The sequence below is a fragment of the Cygnus olor genome, chromosome 3 (genome assembly GCF_009769625.2).
Source record: "Cygnus olor isolate bCygOlo1 chromosome 3, bCygOlo1.pri.v2, whole genome shotgun sequence".
Taxonomy (NCBI): Eukaryota; Metazoa; Chordata; class Aves; order Anseriformes; family Anatidae; genus Cygnus; species Cygnus olor.
In genome coordinates this window covers 40,331,896-40,345,617 of record NC_049171.1, presented here as the reverse complement: position 1 = coordinate 40,345,617, position 13,722 = coordinate 40,331,896, and the positions used below count along the sequence as shown (strand labels likewise).

The following is a 13,722-nucleotide window of genomic DNA, read 5'->3' as shown; positions in this document are numbered from 1 at the left end:
TCCTTATAAGGTCAAAAATGATTTAGTCATAAAGTTGATGCAGTTTTGAAGAACTGAACTGACCATGACATCCTTGGCCTTATCCTTTCTGGATGATGTTTTGTAGGTACAACTTTCTATGGAATATTGTCTTCAGGCTGTCTCTTGCTCAAGCAACAGGATAAATTTTTATTCAAACTTCTAATGGGAATGAATTTTCTTTCTAGTGTACCCTACACAGCTAATTTATTATGTGAAATGACACTGATAAGAAAATCCAGCTTTTCATTTTTTGTTTTGGTTTCGCTTTGCTTTGGGGTGTATGTGTGTGTCACTGTTTTCCCCAGTATGAAAACTCAAGTGATCTACGTAAATCTCAAGTTTGATGAGACTTTCTCATCTAGTCTTAGCTAGATTAAGACACAGCAAGTCCTTTCCTTAAGTGAATGGCTACAAATCTTTAGAAATCATAATGATTTACTGAATAGGTAGCAGTTGTTTAAGAATGAAAAGATGTTGTATAAGAAACATGTCTGACTATGATAAGACAGCCAGTGAAACAGGGAATTTTGATAAAATGGCAGGAACATTTTGTGTAGAGTGAGCACACCAAGGACTTTTAGACTAAAAAGTTAAGTCTCTGTCCCAAGAAAAAAATGTTTGTTTGTTCGATTTTCTTCTGTTCTCTGGGAGTCTTGGCTGCTTGTCTGCTCCTTGCATGCTTTCTGGGGTCATCCAGTTTCTGTTCCTGCCATGAATCCTCTGCTCTGTGTTCTTCGCACTCTGCTTCTCACACACAAATATCTCCCTGATGAGCAAGGTCAGATGCTGTCATGGAAAGCAGCATCTCCCCTTCTTCCAGAGGATTGCCCCAACACAGACTTGAGCTGTTTGGACAAAACAAAGCAAAGAGTTTTCTTCTCTGTTGCCCATTTATATCCCTAAAAAGGAGCAGAATCTAAAATAAATAAATAAATAAATAAAATTTACTGTAACTGGAAATGAAGCAGACACACAATCATTAGGCTGATGTAAACCCTAACTCTACAAGTAGCCTCTAATTTTGGATGCTAAGAAACTAAACAACTTCAAAAGAAGAGATGCTGGTGTTAAAATCGCAGTCCATGTCAGAGATAAACAGTCATTGAAACAGAAGATTAGTGTAACCTGCAAAGAATGAAAAAAAATATTAAGAACCAAAACATGAATCCCTAATACTTTGCAACATTTTAAGTGGTATTATGTCATATTATTTTGATCTATCATCTAAGATGCTACTATCATCATCACATTAACTCCGTATATCAAATTCATCCTCATAATAGCTACATACTATTGAGAGAAATTATCCGTGTCGTACTATGACATTGAGAGAGACCCCTCTGTGGTGCTTAGCCCTGGAGGTGCCTCAATTTCACAAGTTCCATAGTTTGTCTCCTGTAGCCTGTTTGGTACTTTGGATTCTGACCTACTCAAGCACAGATTGGTTCTGATTTGGGCCTCCTGGAAAAACGCAATTAGGATGTCAAAAACCCTCCTTTAACCCATTGCAGGGTTTTATCCAACAGGACTATCAGAGCTCTCTGAGAACTCAGAAAATGCAAAGGCTTTTTTGAAAAGTGAAAAAGGTGCTGGTGCCATTTTTTCTTTCTTATTTAGTAGAAGATAAACCTTTTACCTAGGATGTAGAAATTAATTAATTCCTTTCCCTGTCTCTTGGAATTTAGAAACACATTGTCTTGTTTTCCTTATAAGTGCCCAAGACTGTTCTTCACCCATAACTCTTTCATGAGTTTTCACTGTACAGTTACTCTAGTGGAAGGGCTAAAAAGCCATTTTTCCTAGAGAGCTGGCAGCCAAAACACTTGCACAGACATAGGTTTAAAGACCACTTACAATTCGCGTCTTTCATTTTTCTAAGGATTTCTCTAACCTAGAAAATGCTGCAAAAAGTACATTGTGGAAGCACCACAAATCACTGCAGCCACAATTGCAGTTTGTGACAGTTATGATGGGCCATAGCTAGAACTATCAGATTCCTTAGGACTGGAGGCATGGTGCCACCTAATTTCTGAATAACAACACTTACGTAGAAAAGAGGTGCAGAATGTGCAGAAGTATGCATATTCCAATAAATCCTCTAGGATGAATAAGGAATCAGATAAAGACAGGCAGCCACTCAGTGGCTGAAGAGCTCACAGTTTTGGACTACATGCCCAACATCTACATTTGCTATTTACATTTTATTTTTGATAAGATTGTGGATATGGAGACTTAATTCTTTATTTTATCAATCTCAACGTATGTGGCAAATCTTATTTTATTGCGTTAAAGTTTAAGAGCAGGGAACAAAACCTTTCCAGAATGTATGTGGCATTAAAAACATAGATGTTCAAAATTTATGCACACAAGACTTAGTAGAAGTTGCCTGTCAAACTTAATATTGTCGTAACCTGACTTTTGATCCTTTAACTGGTGTGTGTTATATTTTGAATAGAATACTCTTTCTTACACCTTCTGTACCTTATTACCATAATATTCCCTGGTCCTTACCTAACAGTGATCCCTTTCAGTTGAAGACAAAATTGATTTCCAAGGATATAAGACAATATCTTGTTCTGGTATAGTGTATTGATTTACTTATGGCTTAGTATTTATTGAGAAAACCAGCACAGTGGAAAAAGGATTCCTTTTTCATAATCCTCACACTCTGTGCTTTTTATTGTTTGTAAAATACTGCTGTCATTTTCATTTGTAACTGAGATGACACTAGGAAAAAATAAGAGTGATTGTTGTTCATTTAAGTAGAATGCTCACAGGACAGAATAAGATTTCAGATCCATTGCTTAACAGGTAAATTGAGATAATTCTAGTTCAAACAGAATCTGTTCTTCCCCACTGTAAATTTGCATTACAAAGATATGAAAGGATCCTTTAGGGAGAAGGGAAAGAGTTATAAGGGAACAGTTTTTGGACAGCTGAAGGGAAAGATGGGCACCTGCTGTTCAGCAAGAAGAGGGAATTGTTGCATATTGCAAATTTTCTGTGTGTTACCAGGACAAGCAGATGGCCAGAGACAGAGTTTTCTCCTTGTGTGTAGTTTATCTCCAAATGTCTCCTAATGGCCTACATTAAAGTTTCCCACCATCACATTCAGTTCACTTTAACACAGCTAATATATGTTTAAGCAATACCAGTTGCTGTCAAAATTACCTACTTGGAACAGATAACACTTCCACATACTTCAGTAAGGATGCCAGTATAAGGAGGAATGCTATCTGCTTGCTATTTCAGGGGACTAATTCAGACCCCTAGGGATGAAACTGCTGTCTTACTCATCATGAGTCACTTGTGATTTTCAAAAAAATTACTTTGCCTTCCTGAGCCTTCACATGGGAAAGGATATAACAGCTTCTTTCTCCTGAGAACTGTTGCAAGGTCTAATTTATGCTGAAAATATGCAGAACTGGTCATTTAAATATATATATATATATTATTTTTATTTTATTATTTTACCTCACCTTTTCTGGAAATGTTTTGTACATAAAATTATGAAAAATTCTTTGTGCAAAACCTATCCAGGCCTTTATCATTTTTTTTCCATTTGTTTTGTTTTGTTAAATACCATTGAATAATGATGATATACAGATTTAAATTATTAAGGTATATTAAAAGGGGGATGCTCTTCAGCAGAGAAAACAGGAGGAAGTATGGATATGCATTCAGAGGCTGAGAATCTTCAGCAAAACAAGGAAAAAAACAGGCACTGTTTTCTTCTAATACTTGTTCCTGCTTGATCTGCATCTTCTCCAACAGCTACTAAGATTAAATAAAACAAAAATAGTGTATGAAAAGAGTCTGGGTACCAGAGTTGCTCTATATGTCTTATATTTACTTTCATTGTCTCTTCTCCTTGAATTGTATGTTCTTGTTTCTACAATCATGCAGTTGAAACAGGAGAGTGAGATTGAGGTATTTGTACTGTTAGGTGGTCTTTGAACTAGCATGTTTTCAGTTTCAGTTTTGGACTGAAACCACCTAATGTTTGTGTGACAGCTGTTTGGTTTTGGAAATAACTTTTAGTATCAGGTCATAACTGCAAACACAAAGATAAAGAGACAATAGATTGTATTATTTCTACCTCTTTGGGATTCAACACAAAATATTTGGCTCCTTCAGTTTTCAAATACATATTTCAGTTTTCAGTTTGTTGTTTTTGTTTGTTTGTTTGTTTGTTTTGCTTTTGTTTTCTTCACCTGTTAGTCAGCATTTATAGCAAGACCTGATAACTACCCCAGATCAAAATAGATGGGAGAAGACTAGAAAGGACATAAAGTAGAAATGTGTTCTGGTTATATAGATATATTTTTATATCACATGTTCAAGGAACCACAATTCCTGAAGCTCTTCAAATTGTTATGGAATTTTGAAGCTGAGGTTTAAGAGTCTTATCCAAAGGAAACATCTCTGATCAATTCAAGTAATTTGTTCATGAAGTGAATGAAGAGCAGAGTTATGCAAAATTTTCCTTATGAATCCCACACTAAACTGAAATTTGAATCTGCAAATTTATGAATTATTTTGGAAACCTAGGATGAGTTTTGATCAAAATATTTCCTTTCCCATCAGATACAAGGCGGTATGATCACTCTAATACCAAGCATCATCTGCTTCCAAGAGTAATCAATGGGGCAGCTGGCAGATGACTAAGCCACTGTCTCCTCCAGTAGAACCGTGGGAACTCAGGGATCAGCATTACAAAGAGGTAGTTCATATAGGGGCAGGAGTTCCTGGAAGAAGGCAGCAGGCTATAGGTGAGATGTAGATTGATTTTCAGGGTGAAAGTAACTGGTATGAGCAAGAGGAAGTAGAAGAAGAGTCACTGAAAGATCTATTCTACAGCTGGGGACCAAGACTGTAAAAGTCCTGTGGTTGCAAGGGTTGCAAGTAGAGTTAAGTGCAAGAGGACTTTCTTCCCTTCTGCATGTTTCCAAGAGTTGCAAGGCTGTTTTTCTCCCTTGGAATGACACAAGACTCTGATTTTGATATTCTTAATAGAAAAATACTACAGATGAAAATGTTTCATAGATAATGACTAAGGCATTGACTGCAGGAAAGGATACCAGAACCTGCTCTCTCTCTGTCTTGTCTGATCATGAAGAGGAGTATGAACTCATCTCTCCCTTACTTTAAGGGAGTGCTCAACTGCTGGACCATAGGTCATCTTGATGTCATTTTTTTCAGTCTTTTGAGGAGTTCACACCCTGTAAATACGTGAAGACACTCAGCCAAGGAATCCAAGAGTATGGAGTGTTCCTCTGGGATGGGAAATATCAGTTCAATCCCCAGATATGAGCTACCCTTACATCCCAGATAAGTACCATAAGCATTAAAACTATTTTTTTATATATTTTTTTAATCAGGTCAGATCCTAAAAAAAATATCTATATAAATCCTTAACTAAACCTTTTGCGATTCTTTGAAGAGTATTGTGTTGTCCTTTTCCAATGAAACACTGTTTTAATGATTATCCATATCCATGAGGCAGAGCGTAGGGGAAATGAATAAATGTTATGAAGCTGAAGTTAAAGAATCAGTGTATGAAGACTAATATTGGCTTGGGGAGACTATGTGTGTGGGTTTTTTTGTTTTGTTTTGTTTTTATTTGAAAAGAGTGTTTTTTTCATGTTAAAGTCTTAAGTCTTTTATTTGCTTTTCTGATGCTTTTGCTTAGCAGTTAAACAGCATATGCAAAAATACAGACAACAAGTAATATATTATTGAAAATATCATCAGTCCATTGCATACTATGTTACCCTTTGGACCTGATCTTGGGAAACTGAATCATGATTTATTATTATTTATTATTTTGAAGTATGTATTTTCAATACTATTTTCAATTTTTCCCTGAATAAATAATGTTGTAAGAAATGTATTATAGTTCTGGAAAGAGCAATTAAATATTACTCAAATTAAGAAACTGAATTGCTCACAAAATGTTTTCAGAAAACACACTCCGGCTCTCACAAAAGAACTCCTTTATCCTAGCTTACATGATCATTGTGCTCAAGGTAGTTATTGTCAGGTATGCAAAACAATGAAGTGCACAGGCTTCTGGATAAAGCTAAAGTTGTTATAGGTCTGTATATCAGTACTAAAGTCAGCTTGAGTTCTTATAGATGAGTTCCTATAGACTGAACCACAGAAGCCCTGCACATGGTAGTGCTTGAGATAGGTGCAAATTGTACTGTAGTGTTCTAGGATGCCACAGGATTTTACTGAGTTTGGCTCACTCCATCATTTTCAGTGTATGCAAAAATGATGGCTACACTTAAAATTATTAGTTGGCTTGATTTTGATAAGCATCCAAAAACCCTGCTGCTCATTTAAATTTTGATCCTGCAAAATTGCTTTCATTGCATTCTGTCATTTTCCATTGATTTTGTTCTTTTCTTCCCTTTGGAGAAGATCTGAGAATATCCTTGTTATTGGAAGGGTCAAAAGGAAAGTAAAACACATTGAAAATGTCAAAACATGAGAGAGGTCTTTTAGTTAAATGACATAAAGTTGAATTCCATGCAGACTTCAGCAAATAGACTATATTTTATGGTATCTCCATTGTTGAGAAGTTTTTTGTTTTGTTTTCATAAACTGTTTTATCTCTGCACTTTTTTTTTTTTTTTCTTACGGAAATGATGAGTTTCGGTTAAGTAATTGTTTTTTATCAATTTACCTGTAGCGATTGTTTTTATGATATATTGAGTACAAGTACTGGCTGGAGAATGTTTCAGAATGTTTTTTTCATTGTCAAATATCAGTTTTTCCAAATTATTTTTCACGTAAAGGAATTGGCTTTCATGTGAAGTGTTAGGTGCAGGACTGTATTTCTGCTCAAAATGAAAATGGTATTCATGACACAGGCTATTAATATTCCTTCAGATGTTCACCTGCCTGTAAATGTGGGAAATACAGATTCAGATCTTGGTATATAGGTAAATAAGAAATTGTAGAGATCTTTTTTCAATAATAAGAACAATAAGAAATTGTTCAGATCTTTTTTCATCCCATCTTCTCTTATCCTAAGCTAACCCTTTCCAGGCAAATTTGCTGATGTAGTCGTTTTCATAACATGGAATGTTTTAGTTTTTTGTTTGTTTGGTTGGTTGGTTTGGGGGGAGGGGCAGAGGTGTAAGATGGGGAAGGTGAAGTCTTAGAACAAGGTCTTAGTTTCATCCTTATGCAGAATAAAAGCAGGGTTCCCAAATTTACATTCATTTAATTTTGTTGTTGTTGTTGTTGTTTTTCCTGGTCAATTCTAAAAAAAAACCTTGTACCTCCAAATGATATCATCTACTAAAAATTCGCTCAGTCTTCTATCCTCTGAAATTTTTCAACAAATCCATCTTTCAAAATTGTTGCAATAAAGACTAGTGAGAGCTAAGCTTGAGATTATTCAAGGACTTTGTTTATAATACACCCACCGAGATACTTGTTATAATCTTGGTAAGTAGCAATCCAATCAGAATTCTCACTGAGATGATATTCCTCACTAAACAAAGGTAATTTCACTTCCAAAGATGGTGGCATGCAAGTGGAAGTCAGTGTAGTAGACCAGCAGTATGCTTACAATGCATGCTTATTTGGGATCCAAGTTCCTCAAGCGGCTTAGATTTCATGTCACCCATCATTCCTCATCAGAATGTCTAAACAGTTTTATATATATACATATAAATATATAAATATATAAATATATAGATATATAAATATATAAATATATAAATATATATATATATAATTCTTGTCCCTTATCCCAAGGTCAAGTACACAAGAGACTCTATGCACCTCTGCATTGGCCCTACCACAAGCCTTTCTTTCTGCTAAGTAATTTATTTAGGGTATGAACCTACTGAATTTTCTTGCAAGGCTGAGCATTGTTATGCTAGAAGGCATTAATTGTATGCTATCAATTAATTCTTCATTCTTTGCACAGTTTCAGGAGCATGTAAGCTACCAGATGAAAGAGTCCCCACTCCTTCATCTGTCTACATTTTTAAAATGCAGGTTTTCCCTGGAGGCAGGGTTTTTGTCCACTGATGTCTAAACCAGACTCTGATCAGTTCCGCTATTTCAGAGAATATCTTATTAAAATGCAAAGATAGAAAATTGCTGATGAACTTAAGGCCTCAGCCAAAAAACACTGTATAGACATTCACAGACATATTTAATTTGGCATATTACCAAGAAAGTGTTGTGCAATGCTTGCACAACAAGCAGCCTTGACAGGTTGAATTTTTTTCTACCGAGGTGTTTTTTTAAAGCGTGATATAAGCAACTTTCTAATCATAATTGTTCCAAAAATTAACAACTGAAGAAACATCTCTTACATTCCATTTTAAATAAGTTAAATTTTCTTCTGCTCACTGTGTTCATCCATATTTCCCTAAAAAATAAGTAATAATACTACTGTAAGGGAGATTTAATAGGCTATTTCATTAAACCCATGCCAGCACAAGAGTGCTTCCATCTCCAGCTTTCAACTGTAAGGGATGCATTTCTACTATAGGTTTTCCTAAATATACTGGAGCTTCGATTGAAAAGCCCAGAATTAAGCATACAGATACCTTGTGAAAAACATGTGCTCCATTTAGAGACATCAAGACAGTTCTGAGAAACTCTCTGAAGGAACTAACAAAGAACAGAGCTGTTTTTCAAATTCTATCTGTCCCCAAAGCGGGGTACCTCTTGTATAGATAAATGTAATTGAAATTCTCTCCCAGTCATCCCCATTCTTTCCAGTGCTGAGCAGCAATAAGTATCCTTTCAGTATATCCTATATGTAGCACTGATGAGCATACATATCCTTACCTTATTGCCCTTCTTGCTAGAACCCCGTTCTGTTTTCCATTAGCCCGTTTACACTCAGACTTCATGTGAATTACTGATGTGTAACCAATAACACTTCTGAGTTTGGTTCCACACATTTGCACTTGATGATAAAAGAATGCAAATGGTGCTTTGTCTGTTTCTGTGCTGCATGAATTCTTCCTTCGGGTGCTGGACATTCACTGGCTAATTTTATCCACTTTTTTTTTTTTTTTGCCAAGACAAGGCTGCCTTCGTCCTTTAATTCACGATAGGTTATGTAGAGTAGCAAATAAGGAATTTATCCACTACACTAAAAAATAAATATGAATGGAAGATAACAGGCACAGTCAGTTTAAGTTATACCTAAATTTGGCTCGCTAAGAATGTAAAATAAAAACCAGCAATACACCAATTGCTGCCTATTTTAATGGTTCACACTGCTTCATATTTCTAACTCTTTACAGAACAATCTTTAACATAGATGCGGAAGAAATAGCACCAGTACAACTTTTCTGATCATCTCAAGAAAAACTTGATTCTGGAATTGGCAAGGTCTTAAGGTTAGAGTCTTCTGCACTGTGTTGCTGTCTGTGTATGTTTACCCAACACCTAGCCATGAGACTAAAAAAATCCATTGCATAAATTCAAGTGACAATCTCAGAGGTTAATATATCCCCCACCACCTGACTAAGTCCAGGGAGGGGAATCAAGCCAGTGTATTGTCTGGCTGGTAGTCCTAAAACATCACACACACACATACACACAAAGGAAAAAAAAATAAAAATAAAATTAAAAAAAGAAAAAGGGGATTTGGACTGCATTTATCTATAGGAAGAACAATGCCCATATGTTCACCAGATGACTACATACTTGGGTTGATTGAGTCAAAGTTCAAGGCCACAACAAAAGATGACTTGTTTCTTCAGTACTGGCTTTGATTAGATTTCTTTTTACAAAGAAAAGTTTTAAAAAATGAATATTCCAAAACATGTGGAAGGATCATTGTTCCTTGTTGTCTTTTTTTTTTTTTTTTTTTTTTTAGATGTATTCTATTAAATACAATTGTTCAGCCGGTTATTTATATTAAACATTTATTTCTAATGAAGTGACTCACAGTTGGCATTATAGCACATGTAGTTCTCTAAATTCAGAAGCCAGAAAACTGAAAATTAATTATGTATGGAAATATGAGGGAATGTGTACACTCACTCTCATAGTCTCACTATGAATGCTATACACCAACAAATACATATACAGGAATTGAGTCAAATAAAGCTTTTAATACACATACTAATACATATGTATGACTATGTATATATGTAGTCATATTTAGACATCTATAGATGTGTCTGAGTGTGTGTGCCTAAAATTCAAATTTATTTTTCTTCATCTACTAAATTACCTAAATTTGGAAGAGAGGAGGCTGAAAGATCTCATTTTTGTTTTGTTTTCCACATCTCAGACAAATGGTATGGAAATGTGCTGCATCATAATATTCTTAGGTAAAATGTTAACATTCTTTACGTTCCAAAGTCTTTCTGTAAAACATGATAAACATTATCTGTAACAAAAATATTAGAGACTTTTAGCAATTTTCCATTGATTACCATATGATATGTAGTTCCAAAAAATATTAATGATCAGGATTATGAATGTATTTCTTTTATGTTAATGTAAATGGCAAATAAAAAACATTATTCTTTGGTGCAGGCTACATATACTTTGAGTTTAATGTGGCTACACTGCACCTTGAATAGGCAGGGAAAGACAAGAGGTAGTCAGGGAATAGGTCCAAAATTTCAGCTGTTGATCTGCACAACATTACAGGCTGATAAATAACTTTTCCCACAGATATGGGAGGATTCAGTGTAGAATCCTGTGTTTCCATGGATCAAATGGCTACAGAGGGCTGCACCTGGAGTGATTTGCTGAAGAAAAAATATTTCCCAAAGCGAATAATAAACTTGAAGAAACTGGAGAAAAGGCTTGCTGTAACCTAAATGTACATATTGGTAAGTTTGCTTTAACATTATAGAAACTTTATTTATTTTTTTTTCTTTAGAGTAGAATCATTTAATTTGTTAAAATAATGTTTATTTAATTAAAAATGAAATTATAACCTATTATTTAATGTATAAAATCTAAAACTCTGGCTAGAAAGGGGATTAGAAAGCCCTTAATGTTGAGAAAACCACTCTGATGACACTCATAGTATACTCAAATGTTGCAAGGTCAAAGCACATTGCTAGATAAATGTCTAGATGCCTTAGTGATAAGGGAATCAATGCATTTCCTATTTATAATGTTGTATTCACATATCTCTGTTAGTATGAGAGGGACATATTACAATTCAGTGGAGCCACATATATCACAACATCAGTGCATGGTTTTGTAAAAAGAAAAAAAAAAGACCACAAAATATTGTAGAATAAAAGCTACGCAAGCTAAGTGACATGAAAATTGTTATTTTCTGGAAAATGGGAGGTTCGGTTAGATATTAGATTTATTTAGTTAGTTAGTTGCATAGTTTTACTTTTTAATCACAAGTGGTCAAATCCTATGGCAGGCTGCCTAGAAAGGTAGTGAGATCTATGTCTTTGGAGGTGTTCAAAACCCAACAGGATGCAGCCCTCAACCACCTGCTCTGATCAGACCTGTCTTTGAATTTTAGATTGGTATAAGTGACCTCTGGAGGCCACTTCCATCATCAGATAATGAATTCACAGTCTCTTCCTTCTATGTTCAGGCTGTTGATATACAGTGGAAGTTTTATGATTTTTTTTTTTATTTTTTTTCACAAGACTGCCATAGGCTTTGTTGCCTTCTCCAATTAGCTACATGACTCTGTTGTATTTAGATATCACCCATCAGATCTCTGCATCTTTCTGTATACTGGGGTCTCAGTAGACTGTTGTCTTCCTGCCTATTCACCATTTCAGGCTTTGACAACTATTACTTTCTTGAACGTAAGACCAACATTGATCATTCCTGAAATTTGTTGACTTGGTTCTAAATGTCTGCCAAAGAATACATCAGATGTTCTACAATTTTTTATATATATTGCAGACAATATTTGAATACTGGCAGTCAATTGAAGTAACATTAATTAATTTTCAAGTCATTGTCCAACTGTGGAAGGTAAATAAAGATGTGGATTGCTGTAGCATTTGGAAAAGAAAATTCCTTGACCTGATGTGAATGGGTCACTAAAACACCACTCCTGATAATTCTCAGCACTAACTTTCAGAAACAAGTAACAAGTAAAGCCATGTATGTATACACATGTATATACAAACACACCCAAGACATACCCACATAAAATGCATGAATAGACTGTGAGTTTTATTACGATAACAGTCTTTCTGGGATGATTGCAAGTATGCAGATTACCAAATACCAAATATATATATATATATACATATATATACATATATAATTCATTAATAAATTCCATGATAGTACATTTTCCTAGGCATTTGTTCTGGAAGTTTTCATTCACATCTCTGAAAATAAGATCCACAATCTTAAGTACACTATATCTCTTTAGGTCTATCCGATTTGAAATAGCATTGCATTACCACATAGGAAATAAATTACTGGGGGTAAAAATATCATCAGGACAGTAAGAGGAACCTATGAGGAAAAAACAGTCAACAAAAACATATTCTGCAGAAATAACCTCCCATTGACAAAGTACGCAAGCAATGAGAAGCATATGACACTTATCTGTCATCCTAGTACATATCCACTGAGTTTCTTTGATCTAACTACACACATTCTTCCTCATTCAGTGACCTGCATGTTGGAAATTTTGCCGTATAAAGAAGCAGATATCCAAGCTTGCAACAGCAACTTCCACATGATACATTCATCATGCTTACACCAAAATCTTACAGTGGAGTACACACACACACACACAGCTGAATGATTTTTGCAGAAATTTAAATGAAAGCAAAGAATTACCCAATATTGTCATAAATATATAGCAAAAATATTGAATGATGTATTTTATTCAAAATAAAGTATTTACTAAGTTAAAATTTGTGTTTGAACTAGTTTTCAGTTTTTTTAAATGTGTATAAAATTTATTTTAAAAAATCTGATATCTGCAATATTTTTATATATTGATCTTCTGCCATTTCAAGCAAAATATTTCTAAAATAGCCAGGAAAATGAGAATTCACCTAACTCTTATGCATCTGTACAGACACATGCAAAATAATGAACTTATACCAGCATGAATAACTATAGTTGTAGGGACAGAATAGTAAAAAATTTGACAATGTTTCAAAACCACTTTTATTCTGTGTTATTTTCTGTTGCATTAATATAGCCATAAAATACAGAAAGTTATTGTAAATAGAAAATAAAATATGAATTGAAAAATGTTAAAATAGTTACTGCCCTTAACCACTTTGTTTTCTTTCTCTTCATCTGAAACAAATTGCAGCAATAGAACACAATTTCCAGTTTCCAGTTTTATATGAAGATTGTTTTGATCAAAGCTTTTCCAATATGCAAAGAAAAATACCCACAGATTTTCAACTCAGATCCAAAGGTCATAGGATCCTTTGTACTTTGTACTTCCTTTAGGAAGTACTTTCCATGCCTCCATTCTTCTACTTTCACGTCATCCTTTTGAAACATCACATTGCTTTAGCATCTATTCATCCTCATTTTCCCTTATAGTCAATGAAAATTGTCATGTGAATAAGAAACTCATTTCTTCCATAACTTAAAAAATAATAATAATAATAATGTTTCAGGAATGTTAGTTTAAGCCTAGGCCCTTTAACTCAGAGGTGGATGTCATCTTACTTAGGAATACTTCAGACCAGGTTTGAAGTTCCTAGTTCCTCCTTACAGCTGATGGAGAGA

At 34.6% G+C, this 13,722-nt stretch overlaps 1 long non-coding RNA gene across 5 annotated transcripts in view; it reads left to right on the top strand.

The window, feature by feature from the left end:
* Positions 1-12,824, top strand: part of LOC121068437 — a 38,679-nt gene extending 25,855 nt beyond the window's left edge. For 4 of the 5 annotated variants that reach the window (XR_005818874.1, XR_005818871.1, XR_005818870.1 and 1 more), the window contains 2 exons: positions 10,696-10,856; positions 12,636-12,824. This is a non-coding gene — a long non-coding RNA (uncharacterized LOC121068437). Of the gene's footprint in view, positions 1-9,308; positions 9,402-10,695; positions 10,857-12,635 lie in introns of those variants that run through there. The other variant, XR_005818873.1, reaches the window with a different exon arrangement.
* Positions 12,825-13,722: the final 898 nt, after the last annotated feature.